We start from the raw sequence: 14,606 nt of genomic DNA on the forward strand, positions 1-14,606 counted from the left end.
TCAATAGTGGGGCCCATTATTTTGATACCCCACATAAATCCAGTCTGGTTTCCAATTACCCCTTGTTGTCTTTTAAAATCTCCTGTAAAGTAAGAGGCAAAAGGGATCCACCCAGAAGCATTCACCCTATGGTATGCATCAAAACAAAGAATATCTACTAAATTAAAGAATCCAAATGAATAATTAAGAGAACCTTGAAACAGGGCATAAGGAAGGCCCAAGATTTTGTTAGTTGTATAAATTTCTGGTAAAGAAGGGGCAGTTACTTCAACAGGCATTGGGATAGGTGGGGCGGGGACAAGCGCCCAAAGATCTTTGGCTTGAACAATCATTGGCAGAATCAGTAGCAGGACTCTTAGCAAAGGGAGAGGTCCTCCTTGAGATTTTCTTGATCTGTAGCATGCCGTGTGTCTCTAATTGGCACCTATATTGGCTTAGCTTGACCCTGTGGAAACATACAAGCATATCCTCACTCATGTGTTAATAAGGGTGCAGGAGATTGCCAGAGATTAGATATAGGGTCTCCCCATCTGACTAGAGGGAGTGGTGTTTTCTCTGGGGAGAGAGGCCCAATGCTTATAGGCTGGACTCAGGCCTTTGTCATAAACCATCAAGAAATTCCTCTTAAACAGAGCTTCCACCAGGGCCAAGTGTGGATCCCTCTTCACTTCCTTGGGTATTTTTTGTAAATCATCCTTTAGCGAGTGGTTTGTTCTTTCTACAATTGCTTGTCCTTGGGGGTTATATGGAATACCTGTGGTGTGCTCTTTCTTCCATTCCCTAAGGAAATCCTTAAACTACTGAGAGGTGTATGCTGGGCCATTATCTGTTTTTATGCTCCAAGGCATTTCCATGACCATGATAATGGTTTTTAATGCCTTGATTGCCTGGGAGGCTTTTTCCCCAGTCTGTGCTAGGGCAAAGGTAAATGAGGAGTATGTATCCATTATTATGTGTATACATTTTAAGTTGCTGAATGGGGGATGAGGGATAATATTGATTGTCAGAGTGCATTAGGCATTGGACCCCCGGGGTTAACTCCCCCTCTATTTAGTGGTCCCAGGGGTGCTAGGGGGCACAAGTTGTGCAAGTCTGGGCAAGATGTTTGCATTGTGCTACAGGCACACCAGGCAACAGCTTATGCAGGTTATAAGGAAAGAAAGAAGTGAAACTGTTGATGGAGTAATTGAGCTTGTTCCAATAGGGGCATTTCAATTGTCATAATTAGCTTATCAACTCTATTGTTGCCTGAGGCCAGCATTCCTAGTAATCTCGAGTGTGACTGAATATGAGGTATATACCAAGGGTGTGTTCTATTTTCTAATAGATTTTGAATTGCTCTCATTGTAATGGAAATGGGATCCCTGAGGCTCTTTAACTTGGCAATGGACAACAGCTTACATGCTTGGGTCACATAGCAAATATGAGAAAAAAAATATTTATGGGATTTAATTGACTTAGTTCTAATACCTTAAGAATTGATAAAAGTTCTAACTGCACTGAACCTGGGTTAGGTTGGGCATATGTTATTTTTTTGGCATTAGGCATAGTGATTATCAGGCCAAAATTTGTCTTATTGGCATCTGTAAGGGCTATTGCTGCTTGAGGAAGAGGGGTTCTAGAGGGGTTGAGCTCAAAGTCAGCTCAAGGATTGGAAGGGCTGACAAGTGTCTATCTTGTGGAAAAAGATTGTCCAAGGTACCTGTAAACCCTGTCATCATCTGATGAAAGGGGAGAGTATCTGCCCATAACATCTGAGTATTCTGGAGGGAGAAGGTGAAGGGTTCACAACACGCCCCCACGGTCGCATATACTAGGCGGACACTTCCGCCTAGCCAATTCCAGTCAGGATAGGCATTTCCGGGTCAGGACGTCTCTCGTAACCAGGATACCCGGCGGACCTGGACACCTCTGCCTAGCCAGTTCCAGGTCAAGATAGTCATTTCCGGGTCACGGTGTCTCGCGTAACCAGGATCCGTGACGTTTCATGGCCATGTAAGCACGCAACGTGACCATGTGATCTACGCACACGCGTAGAGTAGTGACATGACCTGGCCACGCCCCCAGCCGGTTTTAAAGCAGAGCGCCATGTTCCCGGTTCTCTCTCTCCTCTTCCTCTTCTCCACGAACGTGTCTCTCCCACAGGCCTGCACACTCTCTATCCCTTTATCTCTAATAAACTCTTATAAGCGGATTCTGTCGTGTTTCGTGACACTTCCTTGTAGGGTAAGAACACAACGCAGCTAAATAACTAACAGAAGGGGAGGACAATTTTATCTGGCTCATGACCCATTATTCTTCTAGCAATTGCTTGTGTCTTGATGCCTATTTCAAAGGCAATATCAAATTTTGAAGTGATTCAATGTAACTCAGAATGGGATAGGTGTATACAAATTAGGGGGCCTGATTGCCATAACGTCCCCAGGATGACATCCTTCATCCAGAGGATTAGAGCTGACAGAGGAGCATTGGGATCATGTCTCCCCAGAGAGGCATTATAGGCAAGTTCACCAGCCTTTTTTTTTTTTTTTTTTTTTAAGAAGATCCTTAGCTTCTTTTGTTAGTGCTATGGTCATGGAGGGGGCAGATTGTCCCTTGAGAAGGTAGGATAATTGTTTCATCTCCTCATCAGGAATCAGGAGAAATTGCTTGAGCCAATTGATAGTACCACAAAGTTCCTTAAAGTCTGTGAGGGAGGAGGACTCCCATATGTTTATAGAAGCATTAACAGGTTGAATTGTTTGGCTTACTTAATAACCTAAAAAGGTAAAGGGAGGTAGCCGTTGTATCTTTTCTGGGGTCACCTTAAGGTTGAAGGTCTCTGAGTCTTTTAAAAGTTGAGGCAGCAAGCCCTGAATTTTCTGCCTGTCTGAATGAGCCAGCAGGATATCATCCATATAATGGATCATCAGTATTTACTTGGGGGTTCTCTGAACATATAGCTGACAGATGATTGGACTGTTTTTCATGCCTGTGATAATACTTTCCAATGAAAACAGGAGGCAGGTAGCACAGCCATATCTGAATGGAATGGCAAAAGTTATAAAACCAGCACAGCTGCTTGACAAAGATCCAGCAGAGTTTAGCCACATGATGGCTGCCATGTCACCTTTGGTTTTCATCTCCACCTATTACATACTTGGGGTACTTTTAATATTTGTACAACCTGAGGATGTTGGGTTGATGGAAAATTTCTTATGGATCACTTATGCCTTCTCCCAGGAATGCTGCTTCTAAGCTTACCCAGGAAAGTCCTGAAAGTCCTGAACATATTATCCCCCCCACACACATACACTTTGAGGGAGATATCCTTATCTACTTGAAGGTCTTCCTTATGCCTTGGAAGTTGTGACACATAAAGAAGCCAGAGGTCTCTTCATGAGGCTATGAGACATTCTTAAAACATCTGTCCCTGTACTTACACTGGAACAAGATATTCAAAACAAAGTAAATTTAAAAAGGTCAACAAGATCTGGTGGGCTAGAGTAGTTGGCCACAGCTCAGATTACAAGCCTCTTCCCACTGTACACTCAGACAATTACATGACATACAACCCTGCCCCACATAGAGACATATTGATAAACAAAGTATGGAGTGGAAAGATGATAAAAGTATAAGTCAGGACCTCCCTCTCTTAAAAGTTAGAGCCACTATAACATTAAGGAACAACAGAATGCCAAATTCTATAAAGATATAAATGTGAACATTGATTGTATTATGCCAGGATTTGAATAATAACTGCATCAGTTTTAGCCTGCGGATTTTCCCTGAGCACTCTGACCACTAAGAGTTAGTAATACACTGCCTGAGACATGGCAAATTGCCCAGGGTGACTTGAACATTTTGTTTTGGTCTAATGTCCTTGAAGGAACCAAAACAACCAGCCCAAGCACAGGCTGTCATATGCCTCTATATTCTCAAAAATTGGGTTATGGGGCTAATGAGTAAGAATGATAACTCTGATTATTAATGATGTCAAAACTTGAAGGAAAATGATTGGAAATGATAACTCTGTTCTGTCATAGTTTATTAATGATGACTAAAAGATGAGCAAAAGGAAGTGAAACACATGTCCAAAAACAAAAATGATATAATCTATGTTTTGAAACATCATGAATGTATTCCTGCTAACTAAATTCTATATAAATAAAAAAACACTCTGGCTGCTAGTCAGTCAGGCTGCAAGATTCTCCTGACCACCATGGCCTGGCTCACTTCCTTCTCCCACCGACTCCTTACACCCTCTGCAGGACCCATCCACCACTGGGGAATGGCTCCCGGCAGGCAGGCCCTTGAACATTAGGTTTCCAGATAGTAAACACAAAGCATTCTCTGTCTCTTGGGACCAATGGTATGGAGAAAAACAACATTAATATCTACTATGAGGACAGGCCATCCTGGCAGAATAACACCTGAGTGCAGCAGTCCTACTTGGGGAAAGCCCATCTTTTCCAATTGTTCATTGATTTGTCTCAAATCCCGTAAAAGGCAGAATTTCCCAGATCTTTTCTTGATTACAAAAATGGGGGTATTGAATCTGCTGCAGGAATGTTCAATATGTCCTGTCAGCAGTTGTTGCTGGACTAACTCTCTCAATGCTGATAATTTAGGCTCTCTAAAGTCCACCCATATGGACTTTTCTGATATCCAGTTTAATGGTATGGGCTTTGGGATGTTTATATATGCATGGGGGGGCAGTGGCCATTAGAATTGGGGGTGAGGGCTAGAATCTCTTCCCAATTGGCCTGTTACATCATGTGTCACTATACCTTCATAAAAGGCTTTATCACCTGTAGTAAGCAATGCTCCCATCTCCTCCAATAGATCATGCCCCCAGGGTGTATGGGTGCATTGGCTATGATGGTAAGAATCAGCCTTGATTACCATCTAGGTCTTTCCAATGTACTGGGTGGCAGGTGGTTTGGGAAAGCTTATCTCTGCATAATTCAGTGATGATGGGGCCAGCCATGAGTTTCCAATGCAGGAAGGCATGGGCACAGTTGGTGGAAATGACATGGCATCTGCTCTAATGTCGACCAATTGCTTGATGGGTTTAATCCAGATAAATGGTCATCATGGGGGAATGGAGGAATATGGGAAGTGTCCAAAACACTCTGGGTTTGGAGTGACCCTTCTTTTACTTGCTGGGCTGAGGGGTATACCTCCTTGAGTTTAACCAGGAGCCAGGGCAGAGCTCCTTCAGTTACATGCCAAATGAAAACCCTTCTGGCACTCAGGGCATTTGGTCTTTGGCCTGGCCTTGGGACAGTTGCATCTAAGGTGATCCAGTTGGCTACAACCACAGCAAGTCGGGGCTGGGGGGTTAGAGGCAGGCAGTCCCTGGTCATTGCTTTTAGATGCCATCAGTACATTAAGGGATGCTGTAAGGGCCACAATTGGGCCTACCTGGGGGTCCAAATCATGGGTGGCAATGACCCATTTATGAATATCCTCATTTCAAAAGGAAGCCACTGAGTTGGGGATAGGGGTATTAAACCATTCCCATGTTAATTGCTTAATAAACATTTCCTGCATAGGGTTGGGATCTACCCTTTCATCCACTGCCTCATTGACGCCTGTAGCAGGAATCTTTTTTTTTTTTTTTTTTTTTTTTTTTTTGATTTTTCGAGACAGGGTTTCTCTGTGTAGCTTTGCGCCTTTCCTGGAACTCACTTGGTAGCCCAGGCTGGCCTCGAACTCACAGAGATCCGCCTGGCTCTGCCTCCCGAGTGCTGGGATTAAAGGCGTGCGCCACCACCGCCCGGCAGTGTAGCAGGAATCTTAAAGAGTCTTATTAATAAAATCAAACCTGAGCTAGGTATTGGGGTGAACACTGGAAAATCAGAGAGCCAGAACAAGCCACAGCTACCTCACCTTGCCGGATCCTCAGCTGGTCTTATCTCCTCAGACTGGAGGCCTCTGAGTCCTCATCCAGAATAGGTCTCAGCTGAATTGCTGCTCAAAAGCCTGAAACTTAACCAGCCAAATGCTTAACCAGCCAAATGCTTCTAGTTTCTGGTCCTCATGCCTTATATACCTTTCTGCTTTCTACCATCACTCCCTAGGATTAAAGGCTTGCTTCCTGGGATTAAAGGCATGAGTCACCATGCCTGACTGTTTCCAATGTGGCCTTGAACTTACAGAGATCCCAGATGGATTTCTGCTTCTGGAATGCTAGGATTAAAGGCGTATGCTATCACTGCCTGACTAGTGGCTTTTCTATTCTCTGACCCCAGATAAGTTTATTAAGGTACACAATATTTTGGGGAACACAATACCACCACATTTCCTCTCTTTTTGTCTAAAATTAAAGAAAGCTTATAACTAATACAAGAAAAACTATCCAATAAGTATATACAATATATACAGCCAAAAATTACATTAATGATGTCTAGTCCTTTAACATTTGACAGATTCAGATAAAAACTCCATTATATATATTAACAATGTCCAGTCCAGTAACATCTGATAAACTCAGACCAAAAAATTTTCATTACTTATCTTATTTAAAACAAGTAGTTCCTTTTTAAAAGTAGATTCCATAATCTCCCTTTTTATCTTATTATATCCATATTCTCTCCTTTTCCTTTTCATAATACATTCAGCAGTCTACCTTTTGTCATTTTTATATCTTCCCCTTTTTCTTCAGTGTAGATTCAATGATCTACCTATTTATCCTATTATTTCTTTATCTTTTTTCTCAGAGTAGATTCAATGATCTATCTCATATCTTAGTCTCTTTTTCTTTTTGCTTTCTAGGGGTGAAGATACCTTTAGGGAATCTTGAAAAGAAAATTTTTGGGTTAATTGTCAAGTTCTGTATCATTTGTCCAGTCTCTGCATAAAAGGAAAGTTCAGGGCTTGTTTCAAGTCCTTGTTCAAGTAGTCTGTCAGGCTGGATCATCTCAGCTAGCCATCTCAAAATTGTCCTAAGCAGTTTGTAGTCCAAAGAAGATCTTTCCGTGGTGTTAATCAGCTTAATGGCTTTACCATAGTTCTTTTGAAGATTTCAAAGTTGCTGTTAGTTGTGGTCATGGTTCCATGCAGACTTTTTTTTTTTGTGTGCCTCCTCTGTGGTTTGGAGCAATCACAGTCTGATAAATGTCTGTCTCTCGGAACCATGAACATTCTCCCATTCTTCCCTAGAACAGAAAATCTTCAAATCTTCACAAAAATTTCTCCTTACCATTTGTCTTGCCAAACTTTTCCAGATTGACCTTTGCTGATGCTTTCTTGTAACACAATGGTCCTGGCAATTTTTCTCTGAATCAGCAGCAGTAAACCCTTTGTCCCAGGGAACAGCATCACCACAGTCACCAACACGATGAGAAGGAGCTGGCAACGTGGAGCAGTAGCCACTGCTTCCATGGTCCCATCACTGTTTGTGGCTCAGTCTGGGCCAAAGCTTCTCCCAAGCCTCCTAGGCTGGCCTCAAACTTGGGATCTTCCTGCCTCTGTCTCCTTCAGCAAATCCTACCAGCGTGCGCCACCACAACCGGCTGAGTGTAGCTTGGGCCTGAGCTGGGGCTCACAAGGCCACAGGCAAACAGCTTTTTCATGAGTTCATAACACGAACGTTGGGCGCCTCATTGACCCCAGCAAGGAAGTCAGTAAATAATTCTCCCAGCTGCTGAATGAAGTTACAAAATTATGCAGCCGAGTCACAAAGAGAAACCCTGAAGGCTAGTTCTGAGACTTGCTGGAAGTAGTTGTGCTATCCAATTTGTGCTTGGGTGACAGGGTTGTCATACAGTCCCCAACCCGTGAGCATCTCAAGAGAGATAGCAATGCTGTGTTGGATATTGAGGTGTGCTTGTGCCTCAGGCTGGTCATCATAGGCAGTACACCAGTTGAGAAAAACTGAGGGCTCCAATACAGCCTTCATCGGGTGATGCCAATCATAGTAAGTTTGGAGATGCATGACTCATTGCTGCAAGACTTGTTCAAAATATGGTGAATCAGGGCCTGACCCATTAGCGGCTTTACAAATCAAGGACAGATCCATAAGAGGGGTAGGCACCCAGGACTGATTGGCCACATTAGGTCCCACACTGATCGGGAGGGTGATGTTTAACTTTTGGGAGTTCAACAAGAGGCTCAGGTACAGGGGCAGAATTAGCTGTAATAGGAGAGGTTGAGGGACAAGCTTTAATTACTGAGTGGGGGTTGCCTTAAGGGAATCACAGTGAGGCTCTTCAAGGCATAAAGATGAAGGGAGGTCCACCCAAGGGTAGGAGGTGAGGCAGGAGAGGGCTTACAGGGGGGGGGTGTGCTTTTTTGGTGGGGTATCCTCATCCTCTGTATCTGGCTCTACATATGGAGACAGGGAATCAAGCAAGAGGGAATTCATTTTTTGTGTTTTACAATGGTCATTGAAAGCCTTGAGAACATCCTTAGTGGTACTTGATTTTATGCAGGCAATAATGCCCAATAGGATGGGGATAAAAGTCACCTGAGGAGACTTTATTTCCTGAACCTCCCTTTTCCTGGTCAAGAAAAAGACCCAAATCCACATGGAGGGATCCCAAATGTTCTCAGGAGAGATCTAGGGTGCAATAGTAGAGGCTTCGGCCCCCAAAACTGAACAGGTGTGAGAGTTTGATGTGAATATCTCTGGTCAGCAAAAAGGACCTTAAGGGCCAGTATCTGGGGCTCCTTAGTGGAAGAGAAGTTACCCATGATCTGCAGAAGGAACAGGGGGAAGACAAACAGACAATGAGAAGCCAAACTACAGAGAACTGATGTCCCGCTAGAGAACGTTCCCATTCCAAATGAAGAGAGCAGGGGATTCCAACAAGTGAGCAACCAGAAGCCTCACCATGAGTTTAAGAGACCAGCCACCACCCTAGTGGTTTTTAAGTGGTGACATAACTGGTTTGGAGAATAACGGGGGGGGGGGGGCGGGGGAGCCGGAGAGAGAGAGAGACACTAAAGGCCTTCATCCATGCCCCATAGAACTGTTGGGTCTCTCCCAGAGGACAGAGAGCCCTGCAGTCGATCCCAGAGAGCAGCCCCAGGAAAGAGAAAAAGGCTTGTGTGTGGAGCCCCAAGTGTAGGTGCGTGATGGGGGACTTCCATGGTTCATTAGTCCATGGCCATATGCCCACACTGTGTTACCAGAGAGAAAAGACCAGTGTGTGTGTGTTGAGGGGGGGGTCAGTTCTTGATTCTGTTTCCTGGGTAGCCAACCCTCATGTGGAAATGCTGGGCAAATCAAAAGTGAACAGAATGTGCTCTACAGACAAAACAAATGGGGGTGGGAGGAAGAAAAAAAATGAGAGAGATAGAAAGACCCCAATACTCACCAATTGGGGGGGGCAAAACAGAGAGCATGAAATGGGATCAACTCACCAAGATCAGCCTAAGAGGATGGAGTCACAACACTAAGTCAAAAGAAGGGCCAGGACAACACAAATGGCAGCAACACAGGAGAAAAAGAAGACAAGATAAAAAATTACAAAGAACCCAAAGGCCGAGGACCCAGACAAGGCCCATCCACACTGGGTGCCAAAAATGTTGCTGTCTACTCAGTGTGGCCCTTATGTCCTGGGGGCGGTGGGTGAGGAGATGTGGAGGCAACGACACAGACTCGGGGAAAATGCTGTCTAGGGCAGGGTCAGCTTCCTCGAAGCTGGTTGGCCTTCCTGTGCCTGTTTGCTGAGTTAGTGCTTTCTAGTAGGCTCTGGGGTCTTCTCAGTCAATGATGGCCACAAAGCAATTTTTAGGTTCCCTCTGTGGAAACATCTTGTCATCTCAGGGGCGCACACAGTGCATGTCCTGGCTTATCTGCGACATGCAGCAGTTTTGCCTGCCCCACCTGGGTTCTATAAGAAGGTGGGCTGAGCAAGCTATGGGAAGCAAACCAGTAAGCAGATACCCTCCTCTGGGATCTTGGCCTATTTGAGTTCCTGTCCTGACTTACTTCAGTGATGAACAGCAATGCTGAAGTGTAAGCCAAACAAACCCCTTCCTCCCCAACTTGCTTTTTGGTCAGGGTGTTTCATCACAGCAACAGAAACCCTAATATAGAGTGCTTTGAACTAGTAACTCTAAAGGACTCAGAAGTGATCTGCAGAGAGTCCCCTTTCACTAGAGGGCAGAGAAGTCAGAAATAAATGGGAATCAGTCACATGCCTTGTCTGAAATGCTCCTACCAAGCATCTAGTGAGGTAAATGCAGAAGGAAATGCATAATGGAGGACTGGCTGACCTGGGGTCACATGACTAAAAGGATGTAGGGACTTGGACAAGATACCAGGGTTATCTGATTTTAAGCCTGGGAAATGTTCTCCTATTCAGTGCAGCTGTCGGTCAGTAATCATGATTTTCATCATAAGTAACAACACCCGGGGTAGATTGTGACTGCAGGGTAGTCTAAGCTGTGGAGGGATGGAGACTGCTCCACAGAGAAAATGGAAAGCAGGTAGAGAGGCATGCTATTCACAGTCAGTAGGAGATTCTCTGTGCCTGAGCGTCTTCATTTTAGCAAAGTATCCACCTGAGAAATGGCTGGTGTCTTCCACATGCCTCTCATCCTTACACAACCAGTGCCTTTGGTCCCTTTTGTGGTTATGAATTCCTTTTCCTGGGAGAAGCTTCAGTGTTCTTCTCCACTCATTTAGTTTCCAAGCGCTGTTTGATGGAACTCCAAGGTGTCTTTCCATTCTGTGCCTTCCTGACTATAATCACGTCATTACATTCTGAACCATCGTTGTATATCAAGCTGAGTCTGTGACAGCCTCTTCCCAGCTTCTCTAAGCTTGTCTCCACTGCTGATGATTATATTTCTAAATTACAGTTATGTTTTATACCAGTTTCTTTAAAAAAAAAAAAAATCACTCCCTGAAAGTCAAGTGTAGCTCTAAAACAGCAGTGAACACCCTTCATACACAGAGATGGAAGAGGATTTTTTCTTTAACCTCTTTTGTAGTATTCAAGAAATCTCCCGGACAACCATTTACTGAATATTTAATTCTTCACCTTTTTTGAAAGAACATTTTATTTATTTGTTATTTCTATGTGTCTGGATGTTTTTCCTTCATATATGTCTATGCACCAGATGTTAGATCCCCTGGGACTGGAGTTACAGACAGTCGTGAGCTGCCATGTGGGTGTTGTAAATTGAACCTGGGTCCTCTGGAAGAGCAGCCCCTGCTCTCAATTGCTGGGTCACCTCTCCAGCCCCATTAATCTATTTTGGATAGCTGTTTCTCTGTGATTCATTTCTTCCTTTCCCTTACAATGCCTTCCCCGATTTTATGCACCTGGAAAACCTTTACATCTCACTCAGTCTCAAGCACAAATGTCTGTCTTCTCACCTAACCCTGTCCATTTTCCATAGCCAGTTAAAACAATAACAATTCCCAACTGTGTGTCAACACAGGATTGAAGACCCATCTCTCCTCAGCGTCTGCCCCACATCACTTCACTCTGCTTCATTCTGTTGTCTAAATTCCTACTGCACAGTGCCTGAATCTAAATAATTGATATTGGTTTATAAGTGTCATCAGACATGTTCTGTTTATAATCCCTATCACATCAGAGATAATAAACAGTTGCTGTTTAATTGATAAGAATAAATGAATGTTTCGATTTTTATAGAAGCACATAATTTATCATAAGAAAGCAAACATCAAATAGCCTTAGTGAGAAGGTCTTATGAAATTACACGAGGTTTAAAGGCAAAGCAGGCAAACGTGTTATACAATGTGACAGGATCATATCGTCTGACTATAATTTTTACAATAATTTACTTTTAATTGTGTGCGTGCGTGCGTGCCTGTGTGTGTGCGTGCGTGTGTGTGTGTGTGTGTGTGTGTGTGTGTGTGTGTGTGTGTGTGTATCAGTACAGGAGTTGGCAGAGGGCAGAAGACAGCATTTGAAGCCCTGAGCTGAGGCTGTATTACAGGCAGTTGTGAAATGCCTGATATGTGTGCTGGAAACCAAATTCATACCTTCTGTGAGAGCAGCAAATGTTCTTAACCACAGAGCTATGGCTCCAGTCCTTTGTCTTACTTCATGTACTAAGATTTAACTCTTTGAAAGCATCTCCTTCCCAAATTCTAGACTTTTCCTTACTGAGCCTTTAGTGTAAATGATGAGTATGTGGATGGCAGTTTGAATGTTGAATAAAATAGATATATAGTGTGTTATTATGATTCTGTTCAGTGTAACTCAGGAGAAGAAATGTCCCTGGCTTTGGGATGAGATGGATTCCACTGTGATTCTTATAAAATCATTATGGATCAGTCACACACCTACTCAGAAGAGCCAATTCTGTGAGTTCTTTTCTTGAATTTCCTGTTCAATGACATCATACTTGCATCTCTATTTTGGATACAGCAGCAATACTTAGAAATCAGAAAACGTTTCTGATCAATATCTCTTTTCTATATTTTTCCTTCAGACTGCAGGCTTTCCTGCAGAGTATTGTGTAGGCACGATCCCTACCTAGCAATATGGGAACTGATAACACCTTATCTTAGGAAACCTTCCTATTTCTCTGAGCAGACAGATCTACTTTCCATTAAATTTGAGCGTCACGTCCCTGCTACTAACACAATTCTTTCATGGCAGTTAATGTTATTAAATTAAGTTTTATTATTTGATTAGTTGCAACTTTAGGTGCTTAGTTCATATCTAATCACCCTTCTATTTTTACCCAAACTTGGAATGTGACCTTGGAGAATTAAATATTGAATATTTAATTCTCAATTAAATCAGTCATTATCCTGGCAAGGGATCTTCACAAACTGGACCATTGTTACACTTGGCTATATTAACTTTTGTTAGTATTGTCACAAGCACAAACCAGATTGCTCCAGGCACTTCAGGTTAGTTTCAATAATCAGTACATTAATGTTTGATTATATAGAGTTAGTGATTGCTAAATATGTCCTTAGTAGCTCATGTCTAACACAAAATAATTGGTTTGCTTCCCCCCGTAGTATTTAAAGAGTTTAACCAGATCTGAATGCTGGTTGCACACATTGAGCATTTCCTTCATATCTAGTTACCAAAGAAGAAGTACCACTGTCTGTTTAATTTCTTCATAGTGTGGAACTCATGTTTAACAATATTTTAGGGAACTGTACATTGCAATGGATACATAGAATAATCCCTGGTAGAAGTGTTAATCAAAAAGGAACAATTAGCAAACTTCTGAGATTGTATACAATTCTGCATTTCAATTTTTTTTTCAAATTCAAAACAAAATTATGTACATACCTTTGAGGAACTTCTGAGCTAGTGTCTAGGAATCACATTTTTTCATTTCCATTTGATGAAATGACTACTCACCAAAACCAAAAGACTCTGTAAAATAGGGTTCTGCTTCGGCCGCTCTGAACTTCACTTCTACTATGCCAGGAAGTTTTAGATGGTAGAATGATGGTGGGCAAACGTGAATGGTAAATGGTGGTGTTTTCTGTAAACACTACTGACTGAAAATAAAACAAAGTCTGAAAATCTACCAGGCCCTGGGTGGGAACCCTACAAAATATGACTGGGTTGATATTGAACAGTGTTTTAGCTATTTTTTTGTTACAGTGATAAACACCATGACCAATAGCAACTGGTAAGGAACAGCTTTATTAGAACTTACAGGATACTTTCCATCACGAAGGGAAAGCAGGGGAGAAACTCAAGTAGGAACATGGAAGCAGGAACTGATGCAAGGGACATGTAGTAGTTATGCTCAATGGCCTTCTCCCTGACTGCCTGATCAGCCTGCTTTTACATACACCCAAGACCACCTTCCCAAGGGTGGTACTACCCACAGTGGGCTGGGCTCTCTCACATTAATCATTAAACAAAAAATATCAGACTGACTGGAAAATCTGAAAGAGGCATTTTCTTAATTCTAATTCCCTCTTCCTAAATGACTCTAGCTTGTATCAAGTTGACATAAAACTAAAGAGCACAAATAGTATATGAATTTTTGAAAACCCTTCTCTGGTCTATTAAAAAATGTAAGAGTTATAAATAATAAAACTGTATATTCCTCAGGTCTGGTCTAAGCACACCCAAGTCACTTATAGGCTGTATGTTCTAAAGTCACAAATGATCATGACCAGAGTCTTTCTCATGACTATAATAGAAAAAAATTACAAGTGCTTTAAGTAATTTACTTTATTAGGGTCCAGGTCTGGGTCCATGACCCTACCATAGCCAGGGGCCTATGTTGATGATCACAGCACCTGTTGCCATTGGAGATCATGTGGAAGCCCAGGATCCTGGGGCTGTGTTGGGGCTCAAGGACTACCCTGCAGTGGGAGGTGAGGCCAATCTGAGTGCACTGCTACCTGGGGGCATGGTAACATCAGGGCTGGACTGCTTCTGTGAACCACGTCTGGGTCTGTGGTCGTACCACAGCTAGATGTGTGATGATGTCCATGACCCGTGCTGCCACCAAGGGCCACACGGATGCCTGGGTTCTGGGTCACCACCTGTGTCCATGGGGGCAACCAAGCGATGTGCTGTGGCTGGGGCTGTGGTGATCTGGCTGGCCTGCAGTGCCACCAGTGACCATGGTGTTAGCAGGCCTGAGCTGCTGCCAGGGGCCACGTCTGGCTCCGTGGCCATACTATAGTCAGGGTCTGCATCTAT

This window comes from Peromyscus maniculatus, chromosome 14, assembly GCF_049852395.1.
Source record: "Peromyscus maniculatus bairdii isolate BWxNUB_F1_BW_parent chromosome 14, HU_Pman_BW_mat_3.1, whole genome shotgun sequence".
Taxonomy (NCBI): Eukaryota; Metazoa; Chordata; class Mammalia; order Rodentia; family Cricetidae; genus Peromyscus; species Peromyscus maniculatus.